A 17,211-nucleotide genomic window follows, 5' to 3' on the forward strand; every position below is an offset into this window, starting at 1 on the left:
TCTCTCGTCCAGAGTTTAGTAGTTACCTATCTAATTCCATTTATATCTAATATTAATAATCTGGCACCAGAGAGCCAGGTAAGTAGTAAGGATTTGATGCAGGTCAGGATGTAACTGCCTGGCTGACCAACGTCGAAAGGCTTGCACAACCCTTACCTGCCCTATTGCTTGTCACCAAGTTTTTCCATGAGAATGAACACCAGCTAACGTATCAACATCTATTTGAAAGCTTTTCATTAACATAGCTGGAGGGATGATATTTTGGCAGAGCACTGCTCTCATTTGATGCACATTTTTCTTCATCGCTTGTGGTCTACTGTCTTGACTAAGATATGAAGAGTATTTCAGATGAGCAACAGGGAGTCCAGCTACTGACTGGGCTTTGACTTCCACTGTTACCTAACTTATAAGTGATTTCCAAACATGTTCAGTAGCACTTCCAACTCTGAGTAGTCTTTGAGCAGCTCAAGAAGTATGTATGCGGCAGTGTAACAAAAGAGAATCACAGAGCCAGAGAAATGTATGGCTGGAATGGACCTGAAGAGGTCAGCTAGTCCATCCCCCCCAGCACTGAGGCAAGACCAAGTATACCTAGACCAGGACTTGGCAACCTTTGGCACACGGTCCATTAGGTTAATCCACTGGCAGGCTGCGAGACATTTTGTTTACATTGACCATCTGTAGGCACAGCCCCCATCCCACAGCTCCCAGTGGCCGCGGTTCACCGTTCCCGGCCAATGGGAGCTGTGGGAAGCAGCGCAGGCTGTGCGCCTATTTCAGTGTCCTTTCACCTAAAACCCAAGCTGCTTTAGCATTCCTGATTAATACTACACTTCATTGAGCATTTGACCAAATAAAATTACCCAGGCCCAAACTCAATTCTGGTCTATGTTCCCTACATAGTCAAGTGAAAGGAAATTGACCATCAACTGTCTAGAAAAAGCCAGTTTAAAAAATAAAAAGGAGAAGAAAGGAAGTAGTGATAGGTAACAATAAGCACTCTATTTAGAATTGGACAGCTATGAGAGAAGTTTTAGGTCCTCTTTCTTGGAACTGTAGAAAGTTAAGCAGTTTGGGGGAATAGAAACTTGTTTGCATATAAATTAGTAGCACTGCATATTACTGTAATACTACTGAAGTTTTTCTTTTGATAAACAAGTTTTTACAGTATAGTTCAGTAAAAGCACTTTTTTAGTCCCATCTCCTCCAAGGGCTGTCCCAGCATGCACTATCCTGATGTCACCATGAGCCCCACCGGATTACTGAGCATGCTCGGGGTGGCCAGGGACTCAACTATATCAGAAGGCCTGACAAAGCGTCTTAAATGTTTCACCCTTTTGGGGTTATAAACACCTAGTGAGCCTTTTTTTAAACCGGGGTTATTTTAATTTCTAGGATATTCGACACAAGGTATTATTACTAACTCCAGGGTTAAGTATTTTTAGTCAGCTTTAAACATGCAGTCAATTGCCATACTAAACTTACAGCAAAGAATAGTACTTGCTAGCAGTTCACAAACACACAACCCCAGACTGCCGTGCATCTTTCAAGAAGCAAGACTCCATTCTACTGGCAAGCTTCCTAGAACTCCATTTAAACAGAAATCAAGGTCAGTTAGTCACCCTTGGGGAATTAGTGATATAGCAAAAGCTTCAACAGGACAATGAAAATTTTATGTACAATCTCAAAGTTAGTCCAGAGTGTGCCCCTGGAAGCCAAAAAGCCAAGTAACACAAGGGCACTGTTGGACATTAAACGTTAGTCTGTAGCCAATTTGGGTGGAGTATTCAAGGTAAGTTTCCTTCACCAATTCAGTATAGATATGTGTGGGGTTTGGTTTGGTTTTTTGTTTGTTTGTTTGATACTACCCTCCTCTCTCTTAAATTTTTATTCATTATATTAATAGCAAACTTAACTCAAGGGAAAGGTTAAACAATTCTTGAAGCCAAGTAGATTCTATTTAAGGAACTCTTTTAGACACCTGGTTTTAGTTTAATCTATGTATGCACTCGGAAGAGAAAAAAAGTCAACTTCTATGCTGGCAAATTCAAAACTGGTCTGATTTTTCACTTTCCTGAAGTGAAGGTTGTCTTTTCAGACTGGGAAATTTCCAGAGTTCCCTTAAGTCTCAGTCTTTAGTTTATGGTTTAAACTATGATACACAAGAAACTTATTTTAAGGTTCAGGATGTATAAGTTGCTTCCTATTCACACAGCAAGTAAGGATAACTGTATACAATATAATGTCCAGTTCCCAACTGAATTCATGAGTAGTCTGAATCAAATCAATGATTCATTAAATCTGTACTCATGTTGCTATGGAGATTCCAGGCATACAATTGCAGGTCTACAGATCCCAAATGAAAGACTCCTAGATCAGTTACAAGAGGTGTCTTCCTGTACTCACTGGAGATAGCGGATAGCATGGCAACTATGGATTCTATCCACAAGTGAAATCCACAGCCAAGACTTAGGGTATTCATGTAATCTCTTTTACTATACAATTTAATCAGCGTTTCAAACAAATACTTGATTTCCATGTGACGTCAGCAGAAAGATGCTGGAACTGTCCTTCCTTATACCACAAAACTGAAGAAAAAAAATTGAAAAAAGACAACCTGAAATTTGTTAATTTTTTTCCTTGGCACTGGCAGGTAAAGTCAATATAAACGGTCATGCTGAGAACATAAAATACCAGTATGGCAAGGAATACTTAACCCTGGCTCAAGAAAAGTAGTCTTAAGGAAATTTTTTACCCAGGTGAGTTTTTGGGTGTTCATGTTTCAAATCACCAGTCTTCAAGCACCAAATTCTGAAGTGATGCAGGAAAGCAGGGTGGATAAAAATCAATGATTTTTTAAATTTTTTTTTTTAAATCTGATTTTTTAATTTAAATAGGATTTTTGGGGGGGCAGGATAAAATGCTTTTTGAGGAAAAAACAACTTATCCAAAGATCATTTTAATTAAGATACATTATAGCTCAAAGATATCTCATCATGGAATAGGGATTATAAATTCTAATTCTATAGTATGAGACACTATATCCATGTAATGTTTTCTAAAAAAAGTTTTGTAAATGAGTTCCAATAGTTCATGGATTAGGGACCCAATCTTACGGGGTTCCACAGGCTTCTGTATAGTTTATTTAGGTTAATCTTTCTATCTACCCAATGAGACTCGGTATCTTCTAGACTGAGCACTATCAGAGATGCTTAGTTTTGCAGTTCTCAAACTGTGGATTTGTGTCTCCAGAGGTAACATGCTTGTTAACAGCAAAAATGTTTTTAAATACATAAACAATATGTAGAGGTGAAAAATAACAGACCACAAACCTATTTGTCCCTCTGCAAATCTGTGTACACAGAGTCAATCCCTTACCTCTTTCTAAAAGCGCAAAGTTTCAAAAAGTTCAATGAATAGAAGATCATTGGGGGCAGAATCTATCTGGACAAGGAGAAGAAGTCTGGAGATAAATGTGAGAAGCGAGGGGCATATGCTTGTTTTGTTAAAATATTATGTTTGCTGTTGAAGAAAAAAAATCCAGAATACTTAACATTGTTGTTTTAGTTAAATAAAACAATTTAAATGTCTGTCTGGTGATGTTCTCCTCCTAATACAGCATGGCAACAAAATCCTCCAAATATTAATGATTAACCTGTTGAATTGGAGATAGTTCACCTCCCAATGACTTCATAAATATCTGCTTCAATTACCTTTGGTAAATGAAATAACCAATCATTCATTTTCTGATATAGCTGTAAAACTAATCTGAAAAGTTGTCAAAATAAATCACTGTTTAAAAATGTATAGTGTGTACCTTCTAAAAATGAAACCTACATCTATCTCTGAGTGGTGAAGAACATGTATTAAGGTTGTAACAACCAACAAGAAAACCATGATTGAAAACCAACAAGAAAACCATGATTTTATGTAGAAAACCATGATTAAATCGAGTCTTCCTGACTAGTGATTTAAATCATGGTTTAAATCAAATCCACCCTGCAGGAAAGCCACAGCAATAGGTGCTGCAGAAGAGTTAGTAACTGAAACCATGCTGATTTTATGGCTACCTGATAATTCTTATCTCCATAGATAGTCTCAAACAAACCAGGCCAAAAAAAAAAAAAAAAAATCACTTAATGCATTTAATGCCAGAAATGTCTGTATCTGTGCAGCTCACATTAAAGCTTAAAAAAAAATCCAAATCCAATGAAGTAGGAAAGTAATCCCAGTTTCAAGTAAGGCAAACTGGCACAGAAACATTGATAACTTTCCCAAGGCGACATGACACTTTGGAAGTGCCAATAATACAACCCGACATCTCAGCTCCCAATCACTTGAGCCACAGTTTGGACATCATGTCTTTGACATAATATTGTCTTAATCTGCAGAGTAAGAGTGTCCATACAGAGAGCTTGTGCAAAAATAGCTATTCCACTTTAAATTCACAACCTAGCTATTCTGCACTAATTTCCCTGTGAATATCCCAAGCAGGTAAATCCTAAGTATCACATACACCACAACTGCCATTTGATTGACTGCTCTTTGGAGACAGTCCTACAGTCTTTTTTTTTTTTTTAATTTAAGTATTTGTTTGAAACATCGGTTTCATACCACTCCTTTTTTCTGTACCTGCTGCCACTTCTCCAAGGAGTATTCATTCCCATGTAGCATGCCTACTCTTTCCAACTATTCTACAGCAACACAACACAGATTGCAGAATGAAGCCCAAGTGCATCCCTGAGCAATTGTTCAGCAAATGCCTGTATTATAAGTTACTTCGGGTAACAAAGGTGCAGCTCAGCCTGTTACAAAAATTGCTATCAAGGCAAAAAACAAAACAAAACAAAAAACACCCAACTGGGAGACAGACTAGTCGGAAAGGGATTCAGTTAAAAGAACAATGATATGGGATCTTTTTACAAGCTACTGGTACCATACCAATTTCTCAACACAATGGACAAAAGAGAAAAATTCAGCCTGTTTTTCAATCAGTATACTGCAGAGTAGATAGGCTATTAGAGCAACAGGACTATTTAATCCGCCATGCTTTAAAACTGAGGTCCACCAATTCAACCATCTCCATGAAAGAAAGTGGACTGGAGATGGGTAAGGGAAACAATTTAAAGATACCCACAAAGAGGAAATAGTGGGGAGTAACTGACAGCATGGGGAAGCAATAGCTGTCAATGGAACTGATGAACAGTTAGTAGTGGAATGAGCAGAGCTAAGATAGTCCAGGACACTATTATCCAAGTGTCATATCTAGTGTAACCAAAACCAACAGTTTATCTGCCCCAATCATGGCTTGTGGTGACTATAAAGCCATGACTGACTCAGTTTATAAAACCCATAGACTTTGGAGTTAGCCACCCACAGTCCGCAACTAGGCATGTTTACACAATCTGCGTAGCAATCGTTTTCAGACGCAGAATAGATTCTACTTAAAATCATAACTTCAGAATGTTGTAATGTTCTGATGTACTAATGAATGCTGCAGTTGGTTTACACACGGAGTTTCCAGGAATCAAGTTAGGGACAAACATACTATGCTAACCTAGAAAAGACACAATCATTCAAGCAATTTGGAACACTGCAGAGTCAATTAGCTGTCAGAAATTTAAAGCACTTAAGAATTTCAAACCATCTGGCATTTACAGATCACATTTTGTTTTGTATTTGTTGACAGCAAAGCCACCTGACTACACGTATGTAGCTCCGAAGCCTGGACATTTTCTGTATTAAAAGCACCAATACCATAACATATACATTTATTAAGGAACACTTCCAGTCAGTGATGGAGATACCCAGTAACGAACTCTGGATTATCAGACTCAGTTGTATCATACTAGTAATTCTAAAATTAACTTATCTATTATCATGCTATATTCCCCTTCTACTACAAATTTTAATGGGTTAGGAAGTCAAGTTCTTTTTCAAGTCAAGATCATTTAGCAAAAGGAGATTACAGTATGAGAAATATCCAGATTTTAAATGTTAAGTGGTAGAGTTTTCTGTTAACTTATTTCTTTAAGCCATGAAGATATAATAAAATGCAATTTGAAGAGTTAATATAATTTATGCTATCAGCATTCTTAAAGCTCAAGTACACCACTGTTGTGTAAGCACTAAGCAGTGTAAGTAACTCATTCTGTCACCTATGGCTTGTGTTATATCATTTGCTCTCATACCCACTCACTAGAAGCACATCACCACATCTAACTAGCTCCTTCTTTAGCCTTTAAGACCTACACATTCGCCTTTGAAGATAATTATGCATACACTTCAAGAGATATACCATTGTACTTACGGATTCCTTCAAACTGATCTGGGCATTTAATGGAGTGGAACAGACCAGCAATGCAGTCCAGGGGCAAACAAGATCTGGATGTTATCCCACAGCAGAGCACTGGTGAAATAAAAACACAGTAAGGATTCCATTTAAAGACACACAGTTTAGTAACTGGTTTCAGAGTAGCAACTGTGTTAGTCTGTATCCGCAAAAAGAAAAGGAGTACTTGTGGCACCTTAGAGACTAACAAATTTATTTGAGCATAAGCTTTCGTGAGCTCACTCATTTCATCAGATGCATTCAGTGGAAAATACAGTGGGGAGATTTACATACACAGAGAACATGAAACAATGGGTGTTACCATACACACTGTAACAAGAGAGATCAGGTAAGGTGAGCTATTACCAGCAGGAAAGTGGGGGGGCGGGGAACCTTTTGTAATGATAATCAAGGTGGGCCATTTCCAGCAGCTGACAAGAATATTTGAGGAGGGGAGGGGGGCAGAATAAACATGGGGAAATAGTTTTACTTTCTGTAATGACCCATCCACTCCCCGTCTTTATTCAAGCCTAAGTTAACTGTATCCAGTTTGCAAATTAAGCCCCCCAACCTGAAGCAAATACTCACCAGCAACCACACAACACACAACAGAACCACTAACCCAGGAACCTATCCTTGCAACAAAGCCCATTGCCAGCTGTGCCCAAATATATCTATTCAGGAGACACCATCACAGGGCCTAATAACATCAGCCACACTATCAGAGGCTCGTTCACCTGCACATCCACCAATGTGATATATGCCATTATGTGCCAGCAATGCCCCCTGCCATGTACATTGGCCAAACTGGACAGTCTCTACGTAAAAGAATAAATGGACACAAATCAGATGTCAAGAATTATAACATTCAGAAACCAGTCGGAGAACACTTTAATCTCTTTGGTCACTCGATTACAGACCTAAAAGTGGCGATTCTTCAACAAAAAAACTTCAAAAACAGACTCTAAGGAGAGACTGCTGAATTGGAATTAATTTGCAAACTGGATACAATTCACTTAGGCTTGAATAAAGACTGGGAGTGGATGTGTCATTACACAAAGTAAAACTATTTCCCCATGTTTATTCCCCCCCCCCACCCAATGTTCCTCACACGTTCTTGTCAACTGCTGGAAATGGCCCACTTGATTATAGCTCACCTTACCTGATCACTCTTGAAATCAAGGATCCTAGTTGCTGACCTATTTTTGTTTATCCTTCCATTTAGTTTAAACTGAATTAGCTCATAATCATTCAATCCAAGGTTGCCCTCTACAACCAGTTGTTCTATGAAGTCCTCGTTACTTATCAACACTTAGCTGAAATAGCATCACCTCTTGTTCGGTGACTATTTGGTGAAGAAATCTGACAGATATCACATCCAAGAATATTTGGGCCCTACCACTTGTCCTCCAAACTATATCTGGGAAATTGAAGTCTCCCATAATCACAAAATTCCCAGAAGTATTTATTTCATTAAAAATATTAACGAGATGTCTATCCATATCCAACTTAGATCCTGGGAGTCTGTATCAGACTTCAAGCACTATTCCAGTGGAACCTCTGTTATCTTTCTTCCCCAAAGTGATTTTGACCCAAACAGATTCTGTTTTATCCATTCCATCACTTCTAATTTCCTTACATTCTACCTCATCAGTAATATACAATGGAGGAGCCTCTGCACCTCGAAGTATTTAAACCACAATTTGAGGACTTCAATAGCTCAGACATAGGTTAGAGGTTTGTTACAGGAGTGGGTGAGTGAGATTCTGTGGCCTGCGTTGTGCAGGAGGTCAGACTAGATGATCATAATGGTCCCTTCTGACCTTAAAGTCTTTGATTCTATGAATGCTATTCCATCACCTTTATCTTTACTTCTGGCTTTCCTATCCAGCCCATACCCTCAATACCTGTATTCCAGTCATAACTACTATTCCATCACATTTCTGTTAGCCCTATAACATTAAACTTCATGGTCTCAAACTGTTAAAGTCCAGCTCTAGCACGTTTTACTTCTGGAACCTGAAATGTGTTGTGTGATATATCTAGGAGTCATCGCAACTTTAAGACAACTTAGGATTGCTTGCTGTGTAGAAGGAATTACAGTTACTGAAGGAAGCACAGAGGGGACATCTCATGCTGTTAAATGAGGGCCTTGGTGCGGGGACAAATATGAGCTTAAACTGCAGAGTAGGAAGCGGGAGGAGAGAGGAAACCATAAAGAACCATGCTGATTAACAGGAAGTCTTTACAAAGCACAGCATAGCGAGGATACAGGGTAGTAAAACCACACAAAGAATTGATGTACACAGCAGCCAGTCTTCAAAGCAAGATTCCCAAAAATAAACAAACTAACTTGGAATGCCTGACTGAAGCAGCAAAACCAGCCTAGTATTCCAATTTCTGATATGGTCTGCAGGGGTATATATAGTGTTTCTTCTTCTGCTCACTGCTGATTGATTTTCCTCCCAATAGCTACAATGAACACACTTGTACAATATTCTGTTTTGAGTCTGTTTTACAAAATTTCACCAAAAAAAAAAATTATATATATGACATGAAGTCATTTATTTGTTGTGAAACTATAGCAGCCACCATTATTGTTCATTTTTAGCACTGTAGCTCATCTGTGTAGTAAGGCTGCTGTTTGATTAGATGTGCAATCATTCACATCATGAATGCTTGCCCTCTGACACAGTAAAATAACTTGGCCTAGTATTGCAAAGCTAATCCAACATCAGAGCAGTTCACAAAACTAAGACAGTGATTTACGTTTGTTATGTTCATTTGTTTTCCATTGCTTTTAGAACAAGGAACAGCGTTAATAGTTTAACCTTCGGTTTTAAGCCTGTATAAGTTTAGGTATCACATTCAGACCAGGTGGAGGGAATTACAGTGTTGTCAACTTGCAGTTTTATTGTGAGTCTTGAAAGTTTGGCCAGAGTTAGAGTCATCCCATGACGACACAAGAAGCACTAGCTCTCTTGTAAATTTCAGCACTGCCTGAGGGAACTCTCTCTGACTGCCCTCTCCTGGGAAAGAGCAGCCTTTCATGGTTTCTGTAGGAAGCAGGTAAAGCTCTCTGCCTTAGCAGACACCATTCTCAAGGAGGGAAGGGGTAACCAAAGAGCCCCACAACTCAGGGCGGATGCTGCTCCTTCCTCCCCTCTAAGTTGCTCCCTTGTACTATCCTTTTATATTTAAGACCATGAAAGAGACTGAAAGCTTGAGCCAGACGGCCAAGTAAAAGTAACCCATCATCAATCCTGAAACATGATTTATCAAGACACTGAACAAATGTTTGCAATTATAAACCAAGGCAATACACAGTGACCTGCCATAAAAGGATCAGCTTGAGCTCAAGTTTCCATCAATTCCTACAATATCAGATGTTCGCTTGCTCGTTATCAAAGAGATGTTCTGTACCCTTTCCAGCATTCATGATTAAGACAGTCTGGATTCTTGGATGCAACTGGATTCAGCGTAATACAAATATTCAGTTTGTGCTCTATATCTTTCCTTCCTGCCATACCACCTCAATTTCTCATTGCTAGAAGAAGTAGTCTTTCCTTACAAGCAATGCCATTCATTTTATCACTAGCAATCTATGATATGCCAACAGAAGAGACCCAACTTGTGTAACACATATTTTATGAAAACACTAACAATGGCCCATTCTCTTTTCCATTCCAAGACACTAAAATCATTGTTTTTAAATGGTCTCACAAAAGTAACCGTGTCCGGAAATCCAATGAGCAGATTACTCTAGCTAAGTTGCAAATGACAGCACTTTTTTTTGCTCAGTAGTCACAAGTTGTAATATCAGTCCTATAGTAGCTGCAGAGCAACAGCCAGACGTTGGTTGCCCTATGGATTTGGGCTAAACAGTTGTCACATCTGCTGTTGTGCTGCCAAGAGTTGTCCCCACTAAGATCAAGGTACAAGCCATCTGCCACTTAGTTCGTGAACTTGGGCAAGTGACTGAAATTCTGTGCCATGTGTAAAAAGGCAACATTAACATGCCTCATAAACCCATTAGGCCCACACATGCGCTGTCCCTCCTCATGATGCACCACTAGGCCAATCAGTGTGCACTGATTGTGTGCCAATCAGTGTGCCAACCCCACTCAGTTCCTTCTCTACCATAGAGTCATTGACAAGAACTCCAAAGTAGAGGGGAGGAGGATGGGTTGTGGACCCATAGAGGGACACATCTCTAAGAACCATTGTTATTGCACAAGGTAACTAACTTCTTTGAGTAGTGTCCCTATAGGTGCGCCAACGTAGGTGACTCCCGAGCAGTACCCCTATTGGAGGGCTAGGGCTTTGGAGTCGGATCAGTTACAGATGACAGCACTGGGCAGGCAAAGGTGGCATCGGAGGCGGAGTCCCCAGTGATCACATTATGTTCTGCAAAGGTGTGGACTGACACCCATGTCATCACTCTACAGATCTGAGATAGTAGCCTTCTTGAAGGCGGCAACGGATGAGGAGATCAACCTTGTGGAGTATGTACTAATAGTATCTGGAGAAGTCATATAGTGAACTTGGTAACAATGTCTGATACAATTCAAGACACCCTTAGAAAAATCTTCGGGCTGACATTGCTGAGCCCTTGGATCTTTCTGCAATGGAAAAGCCTGGGGCCTTCCTGAAGGTGTTCATCCTGCCCAGATAGAAGGCTCCAGCTCTCCTTACATCTAGAAAGTGTAATAGAACCTCCCTGTGGCTTGGGATAGAAAAAACAATGAATCAATTAGTTCATATGAAATGTGGTGATTATCTTCGGAATCAATTTTGGATGTCGTCTGAACATAACCTTGTCCCAAAAGAATATCCAGGGGGCGGGGGGAGAAATGTGCCCACAGAACCGCTATTTCTCCTATTGCCCCCAACAAGAAAGGGAGGGAACAAAAAACAAATAAAATCTTTTTTTTTTCTTTTTTTTGGGGGGGAGAAGATAAGAGACACTACAATAACTACTACTAAAAACTAAGCTCTACGTTACAAAAGTAAGGTAATAGTCATTAACAGACTACTAATAGCTCCGTCTCTAGCCGGGGCGGTTGAGAAGGAACAGCGGGGGGCGGTGGGGCAGTGCTGTTAGCCCATGTTCACTGACTTGCCTTGTGACACAGCACGGGGAGAGAACGCATGTGCAGGCCTAACAGACACTGCTACTGAAATTCTCCAATCAGCAGCACAGAGACGCAAGCACACCTACAGTGGAACACTCATAGAGACACCACTCAAAGAAGAAACAACATAACTACGAAATGCTTTATGAGGTGAGTGCTGACATTACAGAAATAACCAGCACAACGCAGGAGACAGAAAATACATTTTGTAATAAGAAGTGTAACACTGAACTAAAGGAGGGTGTTGCCCTAAAACAGATGTTTCACAGGTGAAATGTCACCCAAGTGAACAACAGATGGCTAGATGCTGGAACAAGAGGTGGGGGGGGGGTGCTGCCGCACCCCCTGGCTTGAAGTGGGTTCCATTATATACAGGGTTTATAGTTTGATTCAATGGCTCTCAGCACCCCCACTATAAAATTTGTTTCACCACCCGATGGATGGTGTATGATGATTTCAGGATTTAATAGGATCTGTACAAGCCAAACATTGAAATTATGTCTAGTATAAGTTGTTGCTTGCACTTATGCACCTGACTTGCTATTTAAGTGAAGCCAGTGAAGCAGGCTTAGTCAAATATTTTTTCAGCCAGCCCAAGTGCTTGGATAGAGTCAAAAGCTACTGCGAGCATCTGTCACTAACAAGCTGGAATGAAGATTTCCAGAACTGAACTCTTGAAACTACATGATGCCTTCCACAATGGAGACCTTTCACATAGGAAACCAAAATTTCCCTAACGTGACTAGTGACCATTCAGTCTTTGGATATTTGACATTTTACAGAACCCGATTTTCTGAGTGCAGGCGATCAACATGTTGATGAGTCAGATCTCTTTAAAGCATCTCATGCTGGGCGTCCAAAAATTGAGGCCTTCCATCACTAGACACATTTGGAAAACCTTGGCTAGGGAACTTAGTGTCAAGTCAATTGCTGGGTAACAAATTCAATCAAAAAGAAAAGGAGTACTTGTGGCACCTTAGAGACTAACCAATTTATTTGAACATGAGCTTTCGTGAGCTACAGCTCACTTCATCGGATGCATGCCGTGGAAACTGCAGCAGACTTTATTTATACACAGAGAATATGAAAAAATACCTCCTCCCACCCCACTGTCCTGCTGGTAATAGCTTATCTAAAGTGATCATCAGATGGGCCATTTCCAGCACAAATCCAGGTTTTCTCACCCTCCACCCCCCCACACAAATTCACTCTCCTGCTGGTGATAGCCCATCCAAAGTGACAATTCTTTACACAATGTGCACGATAATAAAGTTGGGCCATTTCCAGCACAAATCCAGGTTTTCTCACATCCCCCCCACCCCCATACACACACAAACTTACTCTCCTGCTGGTAATAGCTCATCCAAACTGACCACTCTCCAAGTTTAAATCCAAGTTAAACCAGAACATCTGGGCTTGGATTTAAACTTGGAGAGTGGTCAGTTTGGATGAGCTATTACCAGCAGGAGAGTAAGTTTGTGTGTGTATGGGGGTGGGGGGGATGTGAGAAAACCTGGATTTGTGCTGGAAATGGCCCACCTTAATTATGCACATTGTAGGGAGAATGGTCACTTTGGATGAGCTATTACCAGCAGGATAGAGAGTTTGTGTGTGTGGTTTTTGGGAGGGGGGTGAGGGGGTGAGAGAACCTGGATTTGTGCAGGAAATGGCCCAACTTTATTATCATGCACATTGTGTAAAGAATTGTCACTTTGGATGGGCTATCACCAGCAGGAGAGTGAATTTGTGTGGGGGGGTGGAGGGTGAGAAAACCTGGATTTGTGCTGGAAATGGCCCACCTGATGATCACTTTAGATAAGCTATTACCAGCAGGACAGTGGGGTGGGAGGAGGTATTTTTTCATATTCTCTGTGTATAAATAAAGTCTGCTGCAGTTTCCACGGCATGCATCCGATGAAGTGAGCTGTAGCTCACGAAAGCTCATGTTCAAATAAATTGGTTAGTCTCTAAGGTGCCACAAGTACTCCTTTTCTTTTTGCGAATACAGACTAACACGGCTGTTACTCTGAAAATTCAATCAAAAGGCACCCAGGTTATGCAAAAAATAGCCTTAGATGGCCACATGCCTCAAAGCCCAAACAGGGAGAGGAGCCACCCTGAATTTACTTCTTCCCATCAATAAGCAACGGCTAGAACAGGGAAACTTGTAACTGTTACCTTTTTGTGTTACCCAGCTTTCAGCAATGGGTTCACAGACCACAGCAATGCCCAGGTTTTCAGAAACTAGCTGGAAAGTAAATTTGGAGAAGTCATCTGGTCAGCATGCGGCATTATTACCAGTGAGTTCGGTATTTGTAAGCAGTGCTTCTCACAGCGGGCCTCAATCACAATTGGGCACTAATACAATTAAAAAAAAATTAAAAAATCAGTTTCCTTCAAAGCCCCATAATAGCCCAAACGAGACTACTGTTGCCGAAGCACAAACCGGTCACCCAAAAGTCAGTACGGAAATAAGTGACTAAAACCAAAAAAAGGAGATCTGAACTCTATTCCTGGCTCTACCGACACCTTACTCGCAGACCTTGGGAAAGTGGCTTCCCTCCCTTTGCCTCAGTTTCCCCTTACATTAAAGGGGGATGGTACTAACCTCTTTGTCAAGTGTTTTGGAATCTATGGATGAAAAGCGCTATGTAAGAGCCCGGCATTATTATTACTATTATTCAGCTGTGCTAATGGATTTAGCAACTTAGCAGCATAGGAGGACAATGTGATGTCAAGCTTCATTATCCCAAGATACATCACATACCTGAGAAGCAATACACCCTCTGGCCCCACATACGTGAGAGGAGTTTGGTTAGAATGGTGGAGTAGCATTAAAAGAGGAAGTTTTAGGCCAACTATTAGGGAAAACTTGTGGTGAGTTGTATTGCACAACCTAAGCCTCCTAATTTAAGTAATGGAAGTAGCATCGGTCAGAACATTTGAGATGAGGCTCATCAATGCACTAGGAAGTGTAATTAAGTCCACTGTTATGCTCTACCAGTAGAAGGTAAGAGGCAACCCAGTTGGCACTTTCTATCTGTAGTTTCTATAATTTCAAGTGGTGTGGTTCTGCAGTCCAACATCTAAGTCAGCATGGACTGGTACATGAAACTGGTTTCCAGCAGTCATAGTCGGTGCAGAATGTAACTGTTTCTAAAATTATGGTCATGATCACTTGAAAGTACAGAAGTCTGTTCCTAAGAGAAAACTTACTTGTTAAATCAAGGTGAACAAGAACTGATTTTAGAATCCGTTGCCAATGCAGACTAGAAGTGAGGCTACTTACAGAACTTGCCTGAAAAATGGTTGGAACAGTAAAACTTTTTAATAGATTATCAATCCCATTAGTGTCAAGCGCGAACCAGAAATATGTATGGTTTTAAAGTCTTCCAACACTAGTAACTCATTTCAATGGACTACATTGCTTCCACGTACTACTACAATACTTTATGATAAAAGTCAAACAGCCAAGGGCCCCATCTACTCAAGAATATTTATTCTTTATTAAAAAAAGGTTCACTCTTGCCTGAGTGAATGGGATCAAGCTGTGTTAGAACCTTGTTAGGAAAGTACGTTATAGCCCTGGCCTCGGTAGATTTTTAGTGGCTGGACTTAGTAAACTCTGTAGATTAGTTAAGGCCAGAAACCAAGTTTTTTAAATTATAAAAAACACCATAGGGTTTCCTCTTATAATGCTAGTTTATATTTGAGATAAGACCAATATGTAATTACAATTTTAAAGTGTTCTAAAATGTTACTCAAAATTACGTTCATTTATAGCTTATGAGTAATTGAAGCTTTCACCAGAATTGTACCAGTGTAGGGTCTACTCCTCCCATTCACTGAATTCTAAATGTACAAGTGTATAATTAGGCATGTAATGAATCTTTGAGCAAAGCCTAGTGAGTGGTGCAGATTGTCACAATCACAGATGACTCTCTGTAGGATTCAGTTACCAGTATCATTACTAGCCTGACATGAAGGACCACTGCCATAGAAATCTGACTAGTCAGATACTCCTGTCTAAACAGAAACATATTTGATGTTCTGGATTTGTGCTATGTTATGGCTGTGAATTGTTTCTGCTCAGGGCTTCATTGCAAGGCAGTGACATAAAAGATTAGGAGTGCAGGGAAAAGCAAAACTACATTTTTAGAACATGTAATAGGTTAAATGTCAAGAACACTAATAATTATCTGCAACGTTAGTTTGGTTGTTTTTGGCATGTAATGCCAGCTCAAGTGCACAGTCATTTAATAACACCCTGTGATCCATTCAAGTGTCCATGGCCTAAAAGTGAAATTCAGCTCTAATTTAAATGAAGGAAACTCCCACCAAGTTAAATGGGACACTGCTTTGGCCAAGGTTGAGTTTGTCACAGTTCACTACAAGTTGGCCAATGCCTCGAACTTTCAAGTAGCACTGGGAGAAATGGGTACCAGGGTGAAGAAATGTTCCTCGCAGCTCACTGTCAATTAGATAAGGCACCATTTTGATAAAACTAATCAATGAGAGAAATCAGGTTACACATAGCAAGTTTACAAAATATTAAGTTAAGTCAGACTTTGTTCTTGAATATTACACGCAGATGCCATTAGAAAGTTAATGGCTTCTTTTGTCATGGGATTGTTCTCATGAGCCAGCATCAGTACAGAAAGTGCTCCTCTCCTGCTAAAATGCTTATAGTCCACTACGACAGCAGCTGATCCTACTCAAAACTTTTAGAAGCTTGCTTCAAACAAATACTGAAAGTATTTCCTGGACAATTGGAAAGAGAGACAGCCCAGCTTCCACGAAGACAGATTACCTCTGTTATGGCACATCAGAAACCTCCATCTATGAAGTAAATGTTACAATTAACACTGCCCAATGTCTGACAGAGGTTGATTTAAGACTGGTTTTATTTACAATTATCCTCTTTTTGCAGGTGTGCCAGACAGATAAAGCAACACTGACTCCTCCAATATGAACTGGAAATCCCAATATAGAGGGGACTCAATTTAAGCAACTGCCTTCCATTTCAATCTGAAAATTCATTTCTATATAGTACATACTTTTAGTCAGACACCGGGATTAACTGTACTAAAGTCAGTTTTTCCTTAGTCTGATGTAGCAGGAGCACATCTGGTTTGAGTACCATCAGAACCTGAGATTTATCTTTTCTTTACGATTTAAGAAACCCCAGCTCCTCCACTTTCAGCACCATCCACTTTTATCCTATTTCCTTGGCAAACAGATGACAATGTATTTTATATTAAGTACCCATAGTCAAAATAGAAGTCTTGGACCCTTTACCTGATACTGTCAATCCCACAACACCTGGGGCAAACACTACTGAAGCCTCAGCCAGTTTCCTTTTGGAAACACTAAATAAAGCAGCGCATTTGGGGCCAAATTAAGGACCCTTACTGTGGGCATGACCAGGCATATTGTTTAATGCCATGGGTAGCTGATTTATGAGATCATGCCTATTCAATTGAGTTCACAGCACTGAGTCTAAGGTCACGGCCACAATCTGCAATGATGGAAAAATTGGCCTTCGACAGCTCTTGTCTCAACTGACCTCAGAAAAATCTCTTGGGTTGTTATATTATTGCTAAGTGTGAGCACCAGCTTGGGCTGTGAAGTTAAGCTGATCAAATATGCCCAGAGTGATGGATTCATTATATAATTGTTTTCATGCTGCACTGTCATCTAGTTTTCTGTGAAGTTAGATGTTTTACAAAGTACCTCAATAACTAG

At 40.1% G+C, this 17,211-nt stretch overlaps 1 long non-coding RNA gene across 1 annotated transcript in view; it reads right to left on the reverse strand.

Annotated features, from left to right (window-relative positions):
- Positions 1-17,211, reverse strand: part of LOC144930904 (uncharacterized) — a 123,257-nt gene that overhangs the window by 57,715 nt on the left and 48,331 nt on the right. The window contains exon 2 of the long non-coding RNA XR_013636376.1: positions 6,311-6,409. This is a non-coding gene — a long non-coding RNA (uncharacterized LOC144930904). The remainder of the gene's footprint in view (positions 1-6,310; positions 6,410-17,211) is intronic.

Source organism: Lepidochelys kempii, chromosome 10 (genome assembly GCF_965140285.1).
Source record: "Lepidochelys kempii isolate rLepKem1 chromosome 10, rLepKem1.hap1, whole genome shotgun sequence".
Taxonomy (NCBI): Eukaryota; Metazoa; Chordata; order Testudines; family Cheloniidae; genus Lepidochelys; species Lepidochelys kempii.